Source organism: Saimiri boliviensis, chromosome 19 (assembly GCF_048565385.1).
Source record: "Saimiri boliviensis isolate mSaiBol1 chromosome 19, mSaiBol1.pri, whole genome shotgun sequence".
Classification (NCBI taxonomy): Eukaryota; Metazoa; Chordata; class Mammalia; order Primates; family Cebidae; genus Saimiri; species Saimiri boliviensis.
Window position 1 is genome coordinate 38,521,836 of NC_133467.1, and position 20,730 is coordinate 38,542,565.

Sequence of the window (20,730 nt, forward strand, 5' to 3'; positions counted from 1 at the left end):
CAGCTATAGAAGGAATGCTATACATTCCAAGACTTACTACAAAGTGGAAAATTCCTTCATTCTTCAGAGAATGAAATAAGGTCAGTAAAAATCCCAGGATGTGTGATTTGAAAAAGGGCCCTCCCTCCTCAAGAATTAAGAGGTCCTGGCCGGGCGCAGTGGCTCAAGCCTGCAATCCCAGCACTTCGGGAGGCCGAGGCGGGTGGATCACGAGGTCAAGAGATCAAGACCATCCTGGTCAACATGGTGAAACCCCGTCTCTACTAAAAATACAAAACATTAGCTGGGCATGGTGGCACGTGCCTGTAATCCCAGCTACTCAGGAGGCTGAGGCAGGAGAATTGCCTGAACCCAGGAGGCAGAGGTTGCGGTGAGCCAAGATAGCGCCATTGCACTGCAGCCTGGGTAACAAGAGCGAAACTCCATCACAAAAAAAAAAAAAAAAAAAAAAAGAATTAAGAGGTCTTCACAGGCATTAAAATGTTTATATGATATACTCTTTTTACAAGAAGGCTACTATACCAGACTCAAATTCGGTGTAGCCCCATACTTTGTACAATTTTGAAGACATAATTTAACGCAAATTATAAATTCTCCAACAAGGAGAAACTTTCAGCAGTACAGACTTCAGGCTCAAAGTATGAGTTTGGGAGTCAAACAGACTTGGGTTTGAGTACCACTTTTCTGTTTAATGAATAAGCCCTTAGGTAAATTACTCAATCTCACTAAATCTCAATTTCCTAATCCATAAAATGGGGCTAATAATACGGTTTGCCAATGGAGTTGTTGTCAAAGTTAGAATGAAATGAAGCTCTAGAACATGGTAACCACTCAAACGGTAGCTATTGTGTTATAGTATTTGTATCAACTGGGTAAACAGGTTGGTAGCATTTTCACACCTCCCTGATGATATAAACCTTTTCTGCCACCAATTTCCTTTGCCTTTCTTCTATCTTTGTAACGTAATTTAGTTAGAATTCATTTGAAAATAAATGATTAAGCTCTCAACCAATGATAATGGGGTTCACAAATAGCCACCTTCACAAGACCACTGGGTCAGTGAAGCACTTAATTCTCTTAACACACAAAAGTGATACTGACTGCCTGGTAGGATCTACCAATTTACACCACTTTTATAAAAAAAAGGCAGTAGCCTAAATACATCATCCAAAATAACTAACACATATGTGATTAAGCAAATACAGCAAAACGTTAATTACAGAATCTAGGTGATAGATATACAGGTATTCATTGTATGATTCTTTCAATTTTTCTGTATGTTTGAAACTTTTCATAATAAAATGAAGGAAAAAATAAAGGGGGTCAAAAATTCCAACAACCCACAAATAAGATCAAAATTTTGTTTTCTTAGGCAGATGGTATCTACTTTATTTTATGTCTTTGGCATTATAAAGACACACTTCATAATTTAAATAAAATCCTTACTTTTACATAAGACCAACATTTAGCCCCAATAGAGAGAGGCCTTAAGCTAGCTAATGGAAGTGGCTTCAAATAAGACTTCTATTCAACCAAAGTTAGCCAGCTAAGGAAATTGAAAAGCTAATATAAACATTCCCAGAAGCAGGAGAAAAAGCTCTCGTCAGGATTTGTATACCACTTGTGAAGGAAGCTGTATACAATGAAAACTAGGTATGGATGGAAATATGACAAAGCCAATCACTATATGTACTACAGCAAAAAGCCATTCTATATAGTAAGCAAAATACTATTTTGACCCTCTGTGCCATGCAAGAAACTAATAAAAAGGTAATTAGTCTCTCAGAGGCAGCCCATTAAAAATAGATAATAAACTCCTATAACTGCAAGTGCTAAGCCGTACATTTCGATTTTGTAGCTGGCTACATGTCTACACAATGGCTACACATCTACAAGAATGGCTAAAATAGAGTGGCAATATCAAGTTTTGTCAACTATGTGGAACAAGTTCAATTCTTATATATAGCTAATAAGTGCATAAAACAAAAACAATCTAGTAGTTCCTCATAATGCTAAACATACATTTACCACAAGACCCAGCAATTCCACTCCTAGGTATAATCCAAGAGAGGTAAAAACACATCCACACACACAACTGTAGTTGAATGTTCTCTGTAGCTTTATTCAAAATAGTAAGAAACTGAAAAAACCCAATGTCTATCAAAAAGTAAATGGATAAACAAGTTGCGGCATATTCCACTTTTATTGGAGTGTCACACCAATAAAAGGAAGAAGCAATAAAAGGAAAAACGACTCATATCCACAACAACATAGGTAAATCTCAAAAATACACTGGGGGCTGGGGAAGTGAGACAGAAAAGAATCTGATTTGATTCCATTTATTGGAAGTTCTAGAATAGGCAAAACCATTCTTTAGTGGTGGAAATCAAATCAGTGGTTGTCTGGAGGAGAAAGGATAGTGGCATAAAGACTGTTAAGTCTCACGCCTGTAATCCCAACACTTTGGGAGGCAGAGGCGGGGGCGGGGGGAGGGCGGGATCGCTCGAGCTCAGGAGTTCAAGACCAGCCTGAACAACATGGTAAAACCCTGTCTCTACAAAAAATACAAAAAATTAGCTGGGTGTCCTGGTGCAAGCCTGTGGTCCTGGCTACTTGGAGGCTGAGGCAGGAAGACTGCTTGTACCTGGAAGTCAAGGCTGCAGGGAACCAAGATCTCACCACTGCACTCCAGCCTGGTTGACAAAGAGACTGTCTGAGGGAAAAAAAAAAAAAGTGATGGAACTGTCTATATATTGACTGGGATAGTGGTTAAATAGATGTATACTTTTGCCAAAACTCAAACTCTACACTTCATATGTGTGCATTTGACTGCATGTAAATTAAACCTCAGTAAAGTTGATATAAAAATAAAAATTATTATATAATATCCACATCTGTAAGTGTGAAATAGGAATCTACCATCTGAGTGAACAGCATAACCCCTATTCTACTTTTAGATTGCTTTGAATTGTTTTGCTATTATGAATAATTTTATTATTAAAGATCTAGTAGATGAAATCTGTACATATCTGCAGCATAAAACTGCTTAAATAAAATACATGCTTTTTCCTTCGACTCCCATATCTTTGTGGAAAATAAGCTAAACTTTGGATATTTCCACGTCTTACAAGGTTATTTCATGAAAGTAATGAAAAGAAAATTAAGCCACAGCTAGTTTGCCCCTACTTCTGCTTTGGCTTCTTTGTCCTAATCTCCAATAAATAACAGAACACATATTTCAAGCCTAGTATAGTTAAAAACCTCAGCAACGTAGCCAGGTGCAGTGGCTCACGGCTGTAATTCCAGCACTTTGGGAGGACAAGGCGGGCGGATCATGAGGTCAGGAATTCGAGACCACCCTGGACAACATGGTGAAATCCTCTCTCTACTAAAAATACAAACATTAGCCAGGCGTGGTGGTAGATGCCTGTAATCCCAGCTACTCTGGAGGCTGAGGCAGGAGAATCACTTGAAACCAGAAGGCAGAGATCGCAGGGAGCTGAGATGGCACCACCGCACTCCAGCCTGGGCAACGAGAGCACAACTCCATCTCAAATAAACAAAAGAAACCTCAGCAACAAATTATAACATTAAGTCAGATAGCAGCAGCATCTCAAGTTTATCAAAGCCATAATGTAAGGAACAAGAGTTAAATTCACCAAACACTGCAAAAATACCATTATAGTCCATTACAAATAAAATTCAGATTCTATTTCTTAGGAGGCACAGATTTCACCTGTTAGATTTTTAAGGGCCAGGCACAGTGGGGCTCACACCTATAATCCTAACACTGTGGGGTTTTTTTTGTTTTTTCGGTTTTTTTTTTTTTTTTTTTTTGAGACAGAGTCTCACTCTGTCACCCAGGCTGGAGCGCAATAGCCCGATCTCTGCTCACTGCAACCTCCACCTCCCAGGTTCAAGCGATTCTTCTGCCTCAGCCTCCTGAGTAGCTGGGATTACAGGCGCGTGCCACTGCAGCCAGCTAATTTTTGTATTTTTAGTATAGATGGGGTTTCAACATTTTGGCCAGGCTGGTCTCGAACTCCTGACCTCATGATCCACCCGCCTCGGCCTCCCAAAGTGCTGAGATTATAGGCATGAGCCACCACGGCCTGCCTCTAATCCTAACACTCTGGGAGGCTGCAGTGGGAGGATAACTTGACGCCAGGAGTTCGAGACAGCCTAGGCAATATAGTGGGACTCTGTCTCTACAAAAAATATTTTAAAAATTAGCCAAGCCTGGTGGTGCATGCCTGTTGTCCCAGCTACCTCAGAGGATCGCTTGAACCCTGGAGGCAGAGGTGGCAGAGGGCCAAGACTGCACCATTACACTCTAGCCTGGATGACAGAGAGAGACCCCATCTCAATGAAAAATGAAAATTAAGCATTCAAGATTGCAAAGCCGGGCACGGTGGCTCAAGCCTGTAATCCCAGCACTTTGGGAGGCCGAGGCGGGTGGATCACGAGGTCGAGAGATCGAGACCATCCTGGTCAACGTGGTGAAACCCCGTCTCTACTAAAAATACAAAAAATTAGCTGGGCATAGTGGCACGTGCCTGTAGTCCCAGCTACTCAGGAAGCTGAGGCAGGAGAATTGCCTGAACCCAGGAGGCGGAGGTTGCGGTGAGCCGAGATCGTGCCATTGCACTCCAGCCTGGGTAACAAGAGCGACACTCTGTCTCAAAAAAAAAAAAAAAAAAGATTGCAAAGCATTTTTTTCTGACCAAGTATTTGAAAAATAATTTATTCAGCCAAATAATATCCAACATTAGCAAAACCTTTAAAGACACTGAAGTAAATCAAACATATGGTCTATAAACCTCTTAAAATATTTATGAAAACTATATGCAAACATGGGAAAGTTCTTATGTTAAATGCAAAAATGAAGATTACAAATCGTTTATATTTTTGCCCATAAGGTACATTATGTAAAACACAAAAATTGTTGAGTTAGGGTGACTGGAACTATGTTTAAAACTTTAACACACTATTATATCATCTTCTCAATTACACAGAGCTTTTTAAATGAACTCCCTACCTTCTCCACAACACATCTTGAAAATCTAGAGATCTCTGAAATTGAAGGAAAACAGACTCCTGGCATATGAGAAGAGAGACATTTCCTTTGACTTTTCACTGGTTCACTGCTCAGGTGTTCATTACAGCTGTACTAGAAACTACACTGTAAAGATAAGAAACTACTCTATCAAAATGTAAAGTCTGTCCTTTCTAATTTTTGCATTTAAATCAGATGATTCGTCCAGTTTGTCTCCTTTTCATTTAACTCTGCCTCCTTGCTATCTTACTTAGATAAACAAATTGAAGAATATTCTTACTAATTATCTAAGCAATCATACCATACTTTGCCTTTAAACTCTTGAGATATGAGATTTAGACATGTGTAAGCAATGAATGCAGCCAAAATAGGTGAAGCTTGAACAGATCTAAGCAAAATTCCCATTCTGGACCACCAAATATCAAAGACATTTGGAATGCTGTTTTAGAAATAATAACATGTTGTACCTCACATCGTAGAGCATCTAATTCATTGATAAATGATAAAAGCACAACAAGAGAAAGTAAATGGCCAAAATGTTCCAAAATGCTTGCATTTTCTAATAAATAGTAAAATCTGGTCAACAACTTTTAAAATAAAAAATTACTACCTTAATTACTTTTAGGATCAAATTCTATCATCTAGAATATGAGACAATGGTTTTCTAAATAGGTAAAATCCCTTTAGAAAGCAATTTCACTGGCAATATGCATCTAAATATATGAAAATGCTCATAATCTTTTAACTAATAATTGTATTACTGAGAATTTATCCTAAGGCAATGACCAAAATATGAGCTTCGAAAGGGCAAGAATTTTACAATGGCATGCAGAACACTCTCAAGTATCTCTTATAAGAATAAATTAAATAATCCTAAACACAAAAAAGTTTTTTGAGACAGAATACTCGCTTGGTCACCCAGGCTAGGGTGCAGTGGCATGATCTCGGCTCACTGCAACCTCCGCCTCCCGGGAACATGTGATTCTCCTGCCTCAGCCTCCTGAGTAACTGGGATTACAGGCCCATGCCACCACCACCATGCCCGGCCTGTTGTTTTTTAAACCACTTTTTTTTTTTTTTTTTTTTTTTTATGAGAGGGAGTTTCGCTCTTGTTACCCAGGCTGGAGTGCAATGGCGCGATCTCGGCTCACCGCAACCTCTGCCTCCTGGGTTCAGGCAATTCTCCTGCCTCAGCCTCCTGAGTAGCTGGGATTACAGGCACGCGCTACCATGCCCAGCTAATTTTTTGTATTTTTGGTAGAGACGGGGTTTCACCATGTTGACCAGGATGGTCTCGATCTCTTGACCTCGTGATCCACCCGCCTCGGCCTCCCAAAGTGCTGGGATTACAGGCTTGAGCCACCGCGCCCAGCCTAAACCACTTTTTATTTTACATTTTTTGTATTAAAAAATATGGAACGTCAGCCGGGCACGGTGGCTCACGCCTGTAATCCCAGCACTTTGGGAGGCAGGCAGATCACCTGAGGTCAAGAGTTCGATACCAGCCTGGCCAACATTGTGAAACCCTGTCTCTACTAAATATACACAAAAATAGCCAGGCGTGGTGTCTCACACATGCAGACCCAGCTACTTGCAAGGCTGAAGCAGGAGAATCGCTTGAACCTGGGAGGCAGAGGCTACAGTAAGCTGAGATTGTGCCACTGCACTTCAGCCTTGGCAACAGTGTGAGACTTTTTCTCAAAAAACTTTTTTTGTGTTTAGGATTATTTCAGTTTATTCACAAGAAATACTTAAGAGTGCTCTGCATGCCATTGTAAAATTCTTGCCCTAAGAAGCTCATATTTTGGTCATTGCCTTAGGATAAATTCTCAGTAATACAATTATTAGTTAAAAGATTGAGCATTTTTATATCTTTAGATGCATATTGCCAGTGAAACTGCTTTCCAAAGGGAAAATATATATACAGACATATATGTATACACATATATATATGGAACATTTCATGAATCTGCTTGTGATCCTTGCACAGGGGCCATGCTAATCCTCTCTGTATCTTTCTAATTTTAGCATATGTGCTGCTAAAGCAAGCACCTAAATAAAAAAAAAAAAAGCTAAGCAAAAAAAAAAAGCTAAGCACAAACACATCCATTATTATTTAGGTTGTTTCCATTTGTCTTTATAAAAAGTCAATAGAGGGACAGAAAGCCAAGACAATTACAGTACAATAATTGAATAAACTAGAAAGCAATCATTTAAAATTGTAAACATGAAGAACAAAATAATCTAGAAATATGTTTAAGCCAGTGCTATGACAAAAGTGGATTACAAAAATACAAATCTATAAAACTTCTAAAAGGAAACACAGGAGAAAATCTAGGGGGTTGGCAATGAGATCTCAGATACAACACCAAAAAGCATGATCTATGAAAGAAAAAAATTGCTAAGTTGAACTTTATTAAAATTAAAAACTTCTGCTATGCAAAAGGCACTGTTAAAGAGAATGAAAAAAAAAAGAAGACTAGAAGAAAATATGTGCAAAACACATATCTGATAAAAGAGTTGTATCCAAAACACACAAAGGGCGAGAAAAACTCAACTGGACAGATACCTCACCAAAGAAGATACAGATGGCAAATAAGCATATAAGATGCTCAATATCATTCATCAACAGGGAATTGCAAATCAAAACAAGATACCACTACACACCTATTAGAATGGCTAAAATCCAAAAAACGGATAATACCAAATGCCAAATGCTAGTGAGGATGTGGAGCAACAGCAATCCTCATCCACTGCTGCTGGAAATACAAAATGATACAGTCACTTGGAAGACAGTTTGGCAGCTTTTTACACAATCTTAACATAAAATCCAGCAATCACATTCCCAGATATTTACCCAACTGAGTTGAAAACTTACATCTACACAAAATCCTGCACATAAATTGCTATAGCTGCCTTATTCATAAGTGCCAAAAAACTGTAAGTAACCAAGATGTCCTTCAATAGATGAATAGACAAGCAATCTGTGGAACAGCCATACAACTAAGTATTATGCATCTGAAAGAAGAAATGAGCCATTAAGCCATAAAAGGCCGGGGCAGTGGCTCACACCTATAATCCCAGCGCTTTGGGAGGTCAAGATGGGCATATCACCTGAGGTCAGGAGTTTGAGACCAGCCTGGCCAACATGGTGAAACACCGTAACTACTAAAAATACAAAACTTAGCGAGGCATGGTGGCAGGTGCCTGTAATCCCCGCTACTCAGAGACTGAAGCAGGAAAATTGCTTGAACCCAGGAGGTGTTGGTTGCAGTGAGCCAAGATTGCACCACTGCACTCCAGCCTGAGTGACAGAGTGAGACTCCATCTGAAAAAAAAAAAAAAAAAAAAAAAAAAAAAAAAAAGGCCAGGGGCGGTGCCTCACACCTATAATCCTAGTACTTTGGGAGGCCCAGACAGGCGGATTGTCTAAGCTCAGGAGTTCGAGACCACCCTGGGCAAAATAGTGAAATCTCGTCTCTACTAAAATACAAAAGAAATTAGCCGGGCATAGGGGCAGGAGCCTGTAATCCCAGCTACTTGGGAGGCTGACGTAGGAGAACTGCTTGAACCCAGGAGGCAGAGGTTGCAGTGAGCCAAGATCATGCTACTGCACTCTAACCTGGGCAACAGAGCAAAACTGCATCTCTACAAAAAAACCAACCAAACAAACAAACAGAAAAACAGTCATGAAAAGACATGCAGGAACCTTAAGTCCATGTTGCTAAGGGAAAGAAACTAGTCTGAAAGGCTACTATATATTTACGATTCCAATTACATGACATTCCAGAAAAAGCAAAGATCAGTGGTTACCAGGGTCCTGTGGGTAAGAATAGGATGAATAAGTGAAGCACAGGGAATTTTTAGGGTAGTGAAATTATTCTGTATGAGACTATAATGGCACATATATGACATAATGCATTTGTCAAAACCTATAGCACTTTATAGAACAAAGAATGAACCTTGGCCAGGAGCAGCTGCTCACACCTGTAATCCTAGCACTTTGGGAAGTCAAAGTAGGTGGATTGCTTGAGCCCAAGAGTTCAAGACCAGCCTGGGTAACATGGCAAAACCCCATCTGTATTTAAAATAAAATAAAATAAAGTAAACCTTAATATATGCAAATATTTTTAAAATCAGGAGGTTGGAAGAATCCCTGACTGTGGCAAGAGAACGTAACTGTACTTCAAAGATATTTTTAAAAACCTCACTAAAGTGAGTGGAGAAAAAGGTATGGATCTAAGTGACTGAAAATGAAAAGAGTCTGTAAGACTAAACGCAAAAGGGACTACTAATAAGTACTGTACTAGAGCCAATAAAGCTGTTCTCCACAAGGGTACTGGTTAACAATTATGATACTGCTAAGCAAGCGTACTGGAATTGAACAATTAAATAAATGGATGGCAGATGGAAGAAGCCAAATTTCTCACTGTGGGAATGGAAATTCATAGATCATCAAGGGGAGGAGGCTAGAATGATCCACGCGGTAATGCAGTAGAGATGGAGAATCAGAACTCATGTTTAATTTAAGACAGAGGGTTACATAGAGAAGCATTTATAGATATGTATATACACAAGGGTTAATACACCCACATATATTTCTCTGCTCTGTCAGCCAAAATGACCTAAAAAGAAACCACACCCTAATGCCCAGATCTTAGTTTGTAATTCTAATAAACGAACCAGGGCCCTTTAAAAAATGGTTGTTTCTAGGACTACAGCAGGAAATATATAAGATGAGCCTGGAGCACTTTGCAGTAGTAGAAAACAAAACAAAAACTATCTTGTCTCTCTTCAGTCATGATTTAGTGTAACCATTGTCCCGCCTTAGCAACTGCCTAAACACAAATGAGCAGAAAACAACTACCTCAAAGTTAGAGTCTCAAAATTACAATCAATTTCAGCTTTCTCTTCCTGACTTTATCTTTTATTTTTTGAATCTCATGCTACAACAGTATTCACTTCTTGATTTTTAAAACCATTGTCATAAAACTTTCCTTTTTTTTTTTTTTTTTTTTTTCTGAGGCGGAGTTTCACTCTTGTTACCCAGGCTGGAGTGCAATGGTGCGATCTCGGCTCACCACAACCTCCGCCTCCTGGGTTCAAGCAATTCTCCTGCCTCAGCCTCCTGAGTAACTGGGATTACAGGCACGTGCCACCATGCCCAGCTAATTTTTTGTATTTTTAGTAGAGACGGGGTTTCACCATGTTGACCAGGATGGTCTCGATCTCTCGACCTCGTGATCCACCCGCCTCAGCCTCCCAAAGTGCTGGGATTACAAGCTTGAGCCACCGCGCCCGGCCCAAAACTTTCTTTTAATGCCATAATTCTGACACATTATTGTTACTAAAAGACAATGTAAAAGTGTCTGGGCTAAAATAAGACCAAAAATAAAAACAAACCAAAAACACCCTCATCTAATTCTAATTAGGTCTCATCTTTGGTAAATGAGGGGGAAAACAAAAAAATGTTAACCACATACAGACCAAATTGAACAAATTTCCAGGATTCTATGGAGAGAGCCTTACTTCCCAAATCCTTTGGTGCCTTTTTTTAAGTGTGAAAAGATTCAATTTTGTTTTTCTTTTTGAGACAGAGTCTCACTCTGTTGCCCAAGCTGGAGTGCAGTGGCCTGATCTCAACTCACTGCAACCTCTGCCTCCCAGATTCAAGTGATTCTCCTGCCTTAGCCTCCCTAGTAGCTGGGATTACAGGTGTATGCCACCACACCCAGCTAATTTTTTTTTTTTTTTTTTTTTTTTTTTTGACACTGAGTCTCCCTCTGTTTTCCAGGTTGGAGTGGACTAGCTCAGTCTTGGCTTACTGCAACCACTGGCGCCTGGGTTCAAGTGATTCTTTGGCTAATTTTTGTATTTTTAGTAGAGACGAGGTTTCACCATATTGGCCAGTCTGGTCTTGAACTCATTTCCTCAAGTGATATGCCCACCACAGCTTCCCAAAGTGCTTGGATTACAGGCATGAGCCACTGTGCCCAGCCAGATTGAATCTTTATACCAATATTGTTATTTTATTTTATTTTATTTTTAATTTTTGAGATGGAGTCTCACTCTGTCACCCAGGCTGGAGTGCAGTGGCACAATCTCAGCTCACTGCAATCTCCACCTCCTGGGTTCAAGTGATTCTCCTGCCTCAGCTTCCCAAGTAGTTAGAATTACAGATGCATGCCACCATGCCTGGATAACTTTTGTATTTTTAGTGAAGATAGGGTTTTGCTATGTTGGCCAGGGTAGTTTCAAACTTTTACCTCAAGTGATCTGCCCGCTTTGGCCTCCCAAAGTACTGGGATTACAGGCATAAGCCACCATGCCTGGCCAATATCAATATTTTTAAAGCACCTACATCCAGAAGTTTAACACTGGGAAAAAGGGAGTATTCATAACAATAAAAGTTGGTTCTGGCAAAGCTGAGAAACTGAGAAGTATGTTAATAGGCATCTGGTCTTCCCAAAAAGGGAAAAAAAGAATAACTTCTCAAATAACCTGCTTACCATCACTGGGACTTTTTACCTTTGACAGGGTGTTCTATTTACAAAGAATCCTGCCCGAGGCAGAAAAAGTACAAGTAAGACTCATCTGTTCTTCAATCTTAATACCTCTAGCCAGAAGTAACAAGGGTTTACTACTTGGGAAGAAAGAGTTATAGATTCCTCAAACCTTCTAACTCCAAGGCAATCAGTATACAAATATAATCAGGTAGATTTATTTCTGAATAAATGAATCATATTTGTTACTCAGAGAAAAAAAGCATAATAAGGCTTAAGGCTTTAAGATATTTAAAAAATAAATATAAAAATATAATCAAGCTATTCAGAAAAAAACCCCTCATTTATTATCTGATAATTACCTGTAAAGCCAATGTAACCACTTGTCACTAACAATAAAAACAAACTCATCCATTTCCCTCTTAGAATACAAAATTCCAGTCTTAGAATTTTAGGCCAGGTGAGGTGGCTCACTCCTGTAATCACAACACTTTGGGAGGCCAAAGTGGGAGGGTAGCTTGAGACCAGGAGTTTGAGATCAGCCTGAGGAACACAGCAAGACCCTGTCTCTACAGAAAATGCTTTTAAAAATTATCTATGCATGGTGGCACACTCCCACAGTCCCAGCTACTCAGGAGGCTGAGGCAGGAGGATCACTCGAGCCCAAGAGATCAGTAACTGCAGTGAGCTATGACTGCACCACTGCACTCCAACACAGATGACAGAGTGACATCTTGTCTCTAAAATAAATAAATATATTTTTTTTTAAATGTAAGTATGATGTCTTTCTCACATGTGAGAGGCTAAAAAATTACCATTCAGGTCTTAAGGCAAGTTCTGATAGTCCAAAAAATACAACACTGATTTATTTTGCCTGGATATATTTTTTTTTCATTTTTATCTTTAAAAACCTTGATTAGAGGCTGGGCGCAGTGGCTCAAGCCTGTAATCCCAGCACTTTGGGAGGCTGAGGCGGGTGGATCACGAGGTCAAGAGATCGAGACCATCCCGGTCAACATAGTGACACCCCGTCTCTACTAAAAAATACAAAAAATTAGCTGGGCATGGTGGCACGTGCCTGTAATCCCAGCTACTCAGGAGGCTGAGGCAGGAGAATTGCCTGAACCCAGGAGGCGGAGGTTGCGGTGAGCCGAGATCACGCCATTGCACTCCAGCCTGTGTAACAAGAGCGAAACTCCATCTCAAAAACAAAAAACAAAACAAAAAAAACCTTGATTAGCACAGAGCAACCCTATAGTTCTATCCTAACATAGAGTAGACATAACAGTGGATTACTTCTTTGTACTACAGGACAATGAATGTTAGAAATGGGAAAGGGTGGCCAGGTGCAGTGGCTCACACCTGTAATCCCAGCAGTTTGGAAGGCTGAGGCAGGCAGATCACGAGGTCAGGAGATAGAGACCATCCTGGCCAACATGGTGAAACCCTGTCTCTACTAAAAACAAAAATAAAAATAAAAAAACTAGCTGGACATGGTGGCGCATACCTGTAATCCCAGCTACTTGGGAAGCTGAGGCAGGAGAATAACTTGAACCAGGGAGTCAAAGGTTGCAGCGGGCCGAGATGACACCACTGTACTCCAGCCTGGCGACAGAGTGAGGAAAACAAAAAAAAAAGAAAGAAAGAAATGGGAGAGTAAGGCCTGGTGGCTCATGCCTATAATCCCAGCACATTGGGAGGCCAAGGCAGGAGGATCATTTGAATCCACAAGTTAAAGACCAGTCTGGGCAACAAAGTGAGATCTTGTCTCTGCAAAAAAATACACAAATCAGGTTGGGTGTGGTGGCTCATGCCTGTAATCCCAGCATTTTGGGAGGCTGAGGCAGGCAGATCATTGAGGTCAGGAGTTCAGGACCACTAAGGCCAACATGGTGAACCTAAGTCTCTATTTTTAAAATACCAAAAAAAAAAAAAAAAAAAAAAAAAAATTAGCTAGTATGGTGGCATGTGTCTATAATCCCAGCTACTTGGGACGCTGAGGCAGGAGAACAGCTTGAACCTGGGAGGCAGAGATTGCAGTGAACCAAGATCATGCCACGGCACTCCAGCCTGGGTGACAGAGGGAAACAATGTTTCAGAAAAAATAGGTAAATTAAAAAAATATATATATATTAGCCAGGTTTGGTAGCGCATATGTGTGGTCCCAGCTACTTGGGAGGCTGAAATGGGAGAATCACTTGAGCCCAGAAGGTTGTGGCTTCAGCAAGCTGTGATTATACCACTACACTCTAGCCTGGCCAAGAAAAATAAATTAAATTTAAAAAATTTTTTTTAATGGCAAAGAAAGTTGCTAATAGCCATGATGATTTTCCTAAAGTGATTCATTTTCCTCCTATAAGTTTCTGAGGACCCCCACTCAGTTGTTCACCAGCAAAACACAACTAGTCCTAAATCATTTCCCAGCACCAACTCAGTGTTTGAGAGCTGCTACATCTTGAATCACTGCCAACATGGCCAATTGAAAGGCTATCCCTAAATGATTTTAACTTGGTATACTGACCACAGTGAAAGTTAACTAAATAAAATCTGCATTCGGATCAGAATGAAATAAAAATAAATAAATAAAATAAAATAAAATCTACTTGCTTTATCAACAACTTGGTTTGCAAGTCAGGTAAATCATCAAATGGAAAAAAAAAATCTTGATTCTTCCAAGTTCTATTTCACTACTATTTCTGAATTACTACATAATGTAATTAAAAGCATGATTCCTCGCGTGACCTGGTAAATTTGTTCTGAGGCCACAGCCTGCACCCTGAATCTCAACCACCCATTTCCTATATATTCAATTCATCCCAAGTGGTACCGTACATGAATGTGAATAGATAGTGTTATCTATCACTACAACTGAAAAAACAGCTGAAATACCTTCATTTATGAAAGACAGTCTTTACAAATTAGTAAAGAGATATACCTTTGAAGAGATATGACCCTTTGAGGATCAAATACCGTCTTTTAATACAAATTAAATTTCAGAAATTTCTTTTGGAAATAAGAAACATAAAAAAAAAAAAAAAAAAAAAAAGAAGAAGAAACATAGACTCCAGTTTCTGTAAGTCTGTAGTCTATTCCAACAAACTGAGGAAGAAGAAAGGTACAGTTGGACCTTTTCCGAATCAGGAATGTAAAAGATAACTGGGCAGAACAGGGAGATCTAAAATAATCTACTAGCACATAACACAAAGGAAGCTTCAGTCTCACATTTCCTTGATACACAACGTCAGGTAGAACAAAACTCATTGCTATTTCCAAGTAAAGACAGACGCAGGAACAAACATTCTAGATGATTAAACTGATCAGCAAAAGGAGAAAAAGTTTCCAAAATTTTCAGAGGCCATCATGTTTTCCAAGACCTCCAAATACTCATTTAATCAATCTCCCAATTTTTAAAACATACTAAATAAATATAAACAAGACTAAATAGACACAACGATATAAAAGTACTGTGGTATGGGTGGGGGGAGAGAGATGACCTCCTAGTTAATAATCTTACAGAAAGTTTAGTAAGAGTGATCAGCCTCTTGAAAGCAGCTGGGAGAGCATGCACCAGAGCAGCTGACTCTCTGCAGACTGCCTGTACTTTTCCAGAGAGAAGTAAGCTAATTCATTGTGTATCGAGCCGGTAGAACACATAGGCCTATCATTCTGGTCTTGCTCTGAGGTTTGACACAAGAATCTAAAAAGTTTCAGACAGCTTAACCAAAAACAAACCATTTCTTTTTTTTTTTTTTTTTTTTTTTTTTTTTGAGACAGAGTTTCGCTCTTGTTACCCAGGCTGGAGTGCAATGGCACAATCTCGGCTCACCGCAACCTCCGCCTCCTGGGTTCAAGCAATTCTCCTGCCTCAGCTTTTGTATTTTTTTTTAGTAGAGACGGGGTTTCACCATGATGACCAGGATGGTCTCGATCTCTCGACCTCGTGATCCACCCGCCTCGGCCTCCCAAAGTGCTGGGATTACAGGCTTGAGCCACCGCGCCCGGCCCAAACCATTTCTTAAAAGATGTTTTCATATCAATGGAAGTTCACTGGAGGAAGTACACGTACGAGTACTCAAATACAACTCCTTATTCAGCAACTCAATACCTTGCAGAGAGGCACATTTCCTCAACTATTATGAGAACCTTATTTAGTTGGCTGGGAGCAATAAATAATAAACAAGAGACTAGACACATACTACCAAGCATCTGACTAAAACCGTATCACAAAATGTAACCCTGGAATACTCCTAGTATTATGAGCAAAAGCAAAAATTCACTCTGTGGTCACCACCAAGTCTTAAACTTATTTGAAGGAGCTTCACATGAATTTTCATTTTGAAGGTAGGTATTAAGTGTAAACTTTAGTACCACATCACGTTCCCCACTCTGTCTTCGGCCCCCTCCGCCCCCAACATGCAGTATGCCAAAATGAAAGATTTAAATTAAAAGAAGCATCTTCAAATCAAAGGAACACACTTGGAGGAAAGTACAGCTACAACAGAACAGGCCTGTAGCACACAGGGATGAAAGCTGTCAACTGTAAACCTAACAGTAAGTTTAGTCATTTAAAACATAAGAGAAAGAGAAAGGATAACTGAGAAGCTGGATTCGATTGTGAAATAAAACACACACACAAGTTAAAAGCAACCAGCTCCTCACCAGCTGTTCCCAGTTCTGAGTGTCAGAGCTTCTTTGTTCTTAGCTCCCGTCTTTATATAGTACAAGACAGTCCAAGAGACTGGATGCTCTGAAATTCTTCTAATTCTAATAGTGATTTTCCTCTTTTGCCTTGGAAAAGTTATTCAACCTCTTCTGGTAAATAATTATATAAAACTTAATTCACAGCAAGTCCTGGGTATTCATGCACACCCAGCTATATTCTGAGCTCGTCAAGAGAAAAAAAAAACCAAACTTTTTGGCACTATATTCAAAGCCATCTTTTTAAAATCTTACTGCAACCTTCCTTTCCAGTCTCTATCACCACAAATGTCTGCAGACAAACAGCAACTTTAAACCCCTCGCTAGCCTAAGAACTTTTCACATTTTCCCCTCTTTGGTCACAGTTTTCCTCAACCTATAAAATCCTTGCCCCTTCTCTGAAGTTGTATCTGTTCTTCAATGTTTAAAAGCCTTCTATGAGCTGTCCCCTTACCAGTCATCTTAGGCATATTCACTCCTTCCTCTGTACCCTGATCGTGCTTTTCATTTCTCCCCATTACTTCGTTTAGCTTTACACACAGAAAACTGTTTACCTGTACCTTCCCTACTGCAGTGTAAGCTTCTCAAGGGCAGGGATGCTGAGACCCTGTGACTCATGCAAGCTGAGCAGTACCTTATACACCGTGTGTGCTTACTTGTGGAACCAGACTGAGTATGAAATAATATTTAGTGGACCAGTAACAGGAAAAGTGATGCCCTAAATTACTGTTTTTCAGACAGTGGATCACAACCTGATGAGTTGTGAAATTAATGTACCAGGCCAACACTAGCATTAAAAAAACTGAACAAAGAAACTCAAAATAGGAACAGACTAAAAAATACCACAGTGGGCCTGGTATGGTGCCTCACACCTATAATCCCAGCATTTTCGCTGGGCATGCTGGCATGCGCCTATGGCCTCAGCTTTCTGGGAGACTAAGGTGGGAGGAAAAAAGAAACCCCCCAAAAAACCTACTGGTATCAAGCACTCTGGTGTTTTGTTTTATTTTTGAGACAGGGTCTCACTCTGTGATGTGATCGTGGCTCACTGCAGCCTCCCAGGCTCAAGCAATCCTCCCACCTCAGCCTCCTGAGTAGCTGGGACTATAGGCACGCACCACCACATGTGGCTAATTTTTCTACTGTTTTTGCAGAGATGAGGTTTCACCATGTTGCCCAGGCTGGTTTCAAACTCCTGAGCTCAAGTGATCACCCACATCGGCTTCTCAAAGTGCTGGGATTACAGGTGTGAGCCACCGTGACTAGCCAGTGACTATAATTTTTGTGAAGCTTATTTTTCAGGTGTTTTTTTTTTCTTTTGCATATATATTAGCTTGTAATATAAAATGTTATCTCTTACTATGAGTTGCAATTTTTTAAAAAGTATCTTAAAACCTTCTAAATTTTTTTTTCCAAATGTGGGCTGAACTGTACCAACCCATCCAGAGCTCTTTCTTACTGGACTGCCCGAGAAGTACAGAAAACATCTATATAGCTTCGAGTGGAAGACAAGAATGAACCTAACTGGCTCTAACCTAAACCGCCACAATATCCTTTGTCAGCAATGCCATCATCTAATGAATGAACTCGCCACAGATCATGCTCAAAAAGCACTTTGCAGTGATCATAAATTAAGTGTTGCCTTGCCAATTAAGTCTCTCTGCTTATCTACAAGGTCATGAGAATTATACCCAATGGGACTTATCTTAAAAAATCATTATCCTTGAGAGCATGGTAACAGACCTCATCTGAAATAAACTAGTTAGTGGTGGCTGGAAAGAGAACTGTTCTTCACAATAACTTAAAAGACCCAGACAAATCATTAATGCTACTAATAAAATACATTTTCCTGGTGCAGCAATCTGTGGAAGTGATTTCTGAGGGGAAAGTAACGTTATTTTCAAATTTAGTTTTATTTGTTTGCAACCTCAACTACCTGTGAAATTAAAAGGAATTTTAAAAGGACTGTTCTGCTATCTTCACTGATAACCAACAGAGTAAAGATAGCAACAATAAAGGCAAAGAATACCTGCATTAGTCCCTTGTGTCTTATCCAATTTAACGATGGGTAATAAATAGCCAGCAAATAAAGATACAAAATAGTTACATTTCACAATAGTAAAACCAAAGTTCAACTGCTATTGAAGTTTACAGGAATGTAACAGAATTTTAAGTTAATGGCCAGGTGCAGTGGCTGATGCATGTAATGCCAGCAGTTTAGGAGGCCAAAGTGGGCAGATCACTTGAGGCCAGCGGTTCAAGACCAGACTGGGCAACATGGCGACCCTATCTCTACAAAACAAAGTACAAAAAAATTAGGCCAGATGTATTAGTGCATACCTGTAGTCCTGGCTACTCAGAAGGCAGAGGTGGGAGGATCACTTGAGCCCAGAATTCAAGTACAGCCTGGGCAACATAGTGAGACTTCCATCTCTTTAAAAGAAAAAAAAACCTGTAAAAAGAGAAAATATTAAAGATCTAGAATCCAAAAATCTGGATTTAATTCTGGTTGCCATTCATTGATACAACACTCAGTTTCCATTTGCTCTTATAAAATAGGGATAATAGGCCAGGCATGGTGGCTCATACCTGTAATCCCAGCACTTTGGGAGGTGGAGGCGGGCAGATCATGAGGTCAGGAGTTCGAGACCAGCCTGACCAACATGGTGAAACCTCATCTCTACTAATAATACAAAAATTAGCCAGGCATGGTAGCACATGCCTGTAATCCCAGCTACTCAGGAGGCTGAGGCAGGAGAATCGCTTGAAGCCAGGAGGTGAAGGTTGCAGTGAGTGGAGATCACACCACTACACTCCAACCTGTACTACAGATTGAGATGCCATCTCAAAAAAAAAAAAAAAAAAGGCCGGACACGGTGGCTAATGTTTGTAATTCCAGCAATTTGGGAGGCCAAGGCAAGCTGATCACGAGGTCAGGAGTTTGAGACTAGCCTGTCCAATACAGTGAAACCCTATTTCCACTAAAAGATACAAAAATTAGCTGGGCCAGGTGGCACATGCCTGTAATCCCAGCTACTAGGGAGGCTGAGGCAAGAGAGCTTGAACCTGGGAGGTGGAGGTTGCAGTGAGCTGAGATCATGCCACTGCACTCCAGCCTGGGCAAAGAGTGAGACTTCATCTCAAAAAAAAACAAAAGCAGCCGGGCGCGGTGGCTCAAGCCTGTAATCCCAGCACTTTGGGAGGCCGAGGCGGGTGGATCACGAGGTCAAGAGATCGAGACCATCCTGGTCAGCATGGTGAAACCCCGTCTCTACTAAAAATATAAAAATCAGCTGGGCATGGTGGCTCATGCCTGTAATCCCAGCTACTCGGGAGGCTGAGGCAGGAGAATTGCCTGAACCCAGGAGGTGGAGGTTGCAGTGAGCCGAGATTGCACCATTGCACTCCAGCCTGGGTAACAAGAGCAAAACTCCATTTCAAAAAAAAAAAAGAAAACAGCCTAAAAAGGTTGAGAATACCCAAAATCAGAACGCCTCTCCCTCTACAGGGGATCACAGTTCCTCATCAGCAACGGAACAAGGCCTGATGAAGAATAGGTGTATTCAATTAACAGCAGCAGGCTTTAAAAGGTGGATGATAAGAAACTTCCGTGAATTAAAAGAACTTGTTCTAACCCAATGCAAAGAAACTAAGAACTTTGAAAAAAGGTTTGATGAAATATTAACAAGAATACACAATTTATAGAGAAATATAAGTGAATTAATGGAGCTGAAAAACACAACATGAGAACTTCGCGAAGTATGCACAAGTTTTAATAGCCGAATTGATCAGGCAGAAGAAAAGATATCAGAGGTTGAAGACCAACTTAATGAAATAAAATGAGAAGACAAGATTAGAGAAAAAAGGATAAAAAGGAACGAGCAAAGTCTCCAAGAAATATGGGACTATGTGAAAAGACCTAACCTACATTTGATAGGTGTACCTGAATGTGATGAAGAGAATCAATCCAAGCTGGAAAATACGCTTCAGGATATTATTCAGGAAAATTTTCCCAACATAGCAAGGCAGGATAAATTCAACTCCAGGTAATACAGAGAACACCACAAAGATATTCCTCAAGAAGACCAATCTCAAGGCATATAATCGCCAGATTCACCAGGGTTGAAATGAAGGAGAAAATACTAAGGGCAGCCAGAGAGAAAGGTCAGGTTACTCATAAAGGGAAGCCTATCAGACTCACAGCAGATCTCTCAGCAGAAACCCTACAAGCCAGAAGAGAGTGGGGGTCAATATTCAACATCCTTAAAGAAAAGAACTTTCAACACAGAATTTTACATCCAGCCAAACTAAGCTTCATAAGCGAAGGAAAAATAAAATCTTTTGTGAACAAGCAAGCACTCAGAGATTTCATCACCACCAGGCCTGCTTTACAAGAGCTTCTGAAAGAACCACTACACATAGAAAGGAACAACCAGTATCAGCCTTTCTAAAAAATACCAAAAAATAAAGAGC

General features: G+C 40.1%; 1 protein-coding gene and 1 non-coding gene across 6 annotated transcripts in view; both read right to left on the bottom strand.

Annotated features, from left to right (window-relative positions):
- The window catches only part of SNX27 (sorting nexin 27), an 85,714-nt gene that overhangs the window by 57,780 nt on the left and 7,204 nt on the right, over positions 1-20,730 (bottom strand). The gene's annotated exons all lie outside the window — the stretch shown is intronic.
- Positions 7,002-7,108, bottom strand: LOC120360216 (U6 spliceosomal RNA). Its single transcript, XR_005576794.1, has one exon. It is a non-coding gene; the product is annotated as a U6 spliceosomal RNA (small nuclear RNA).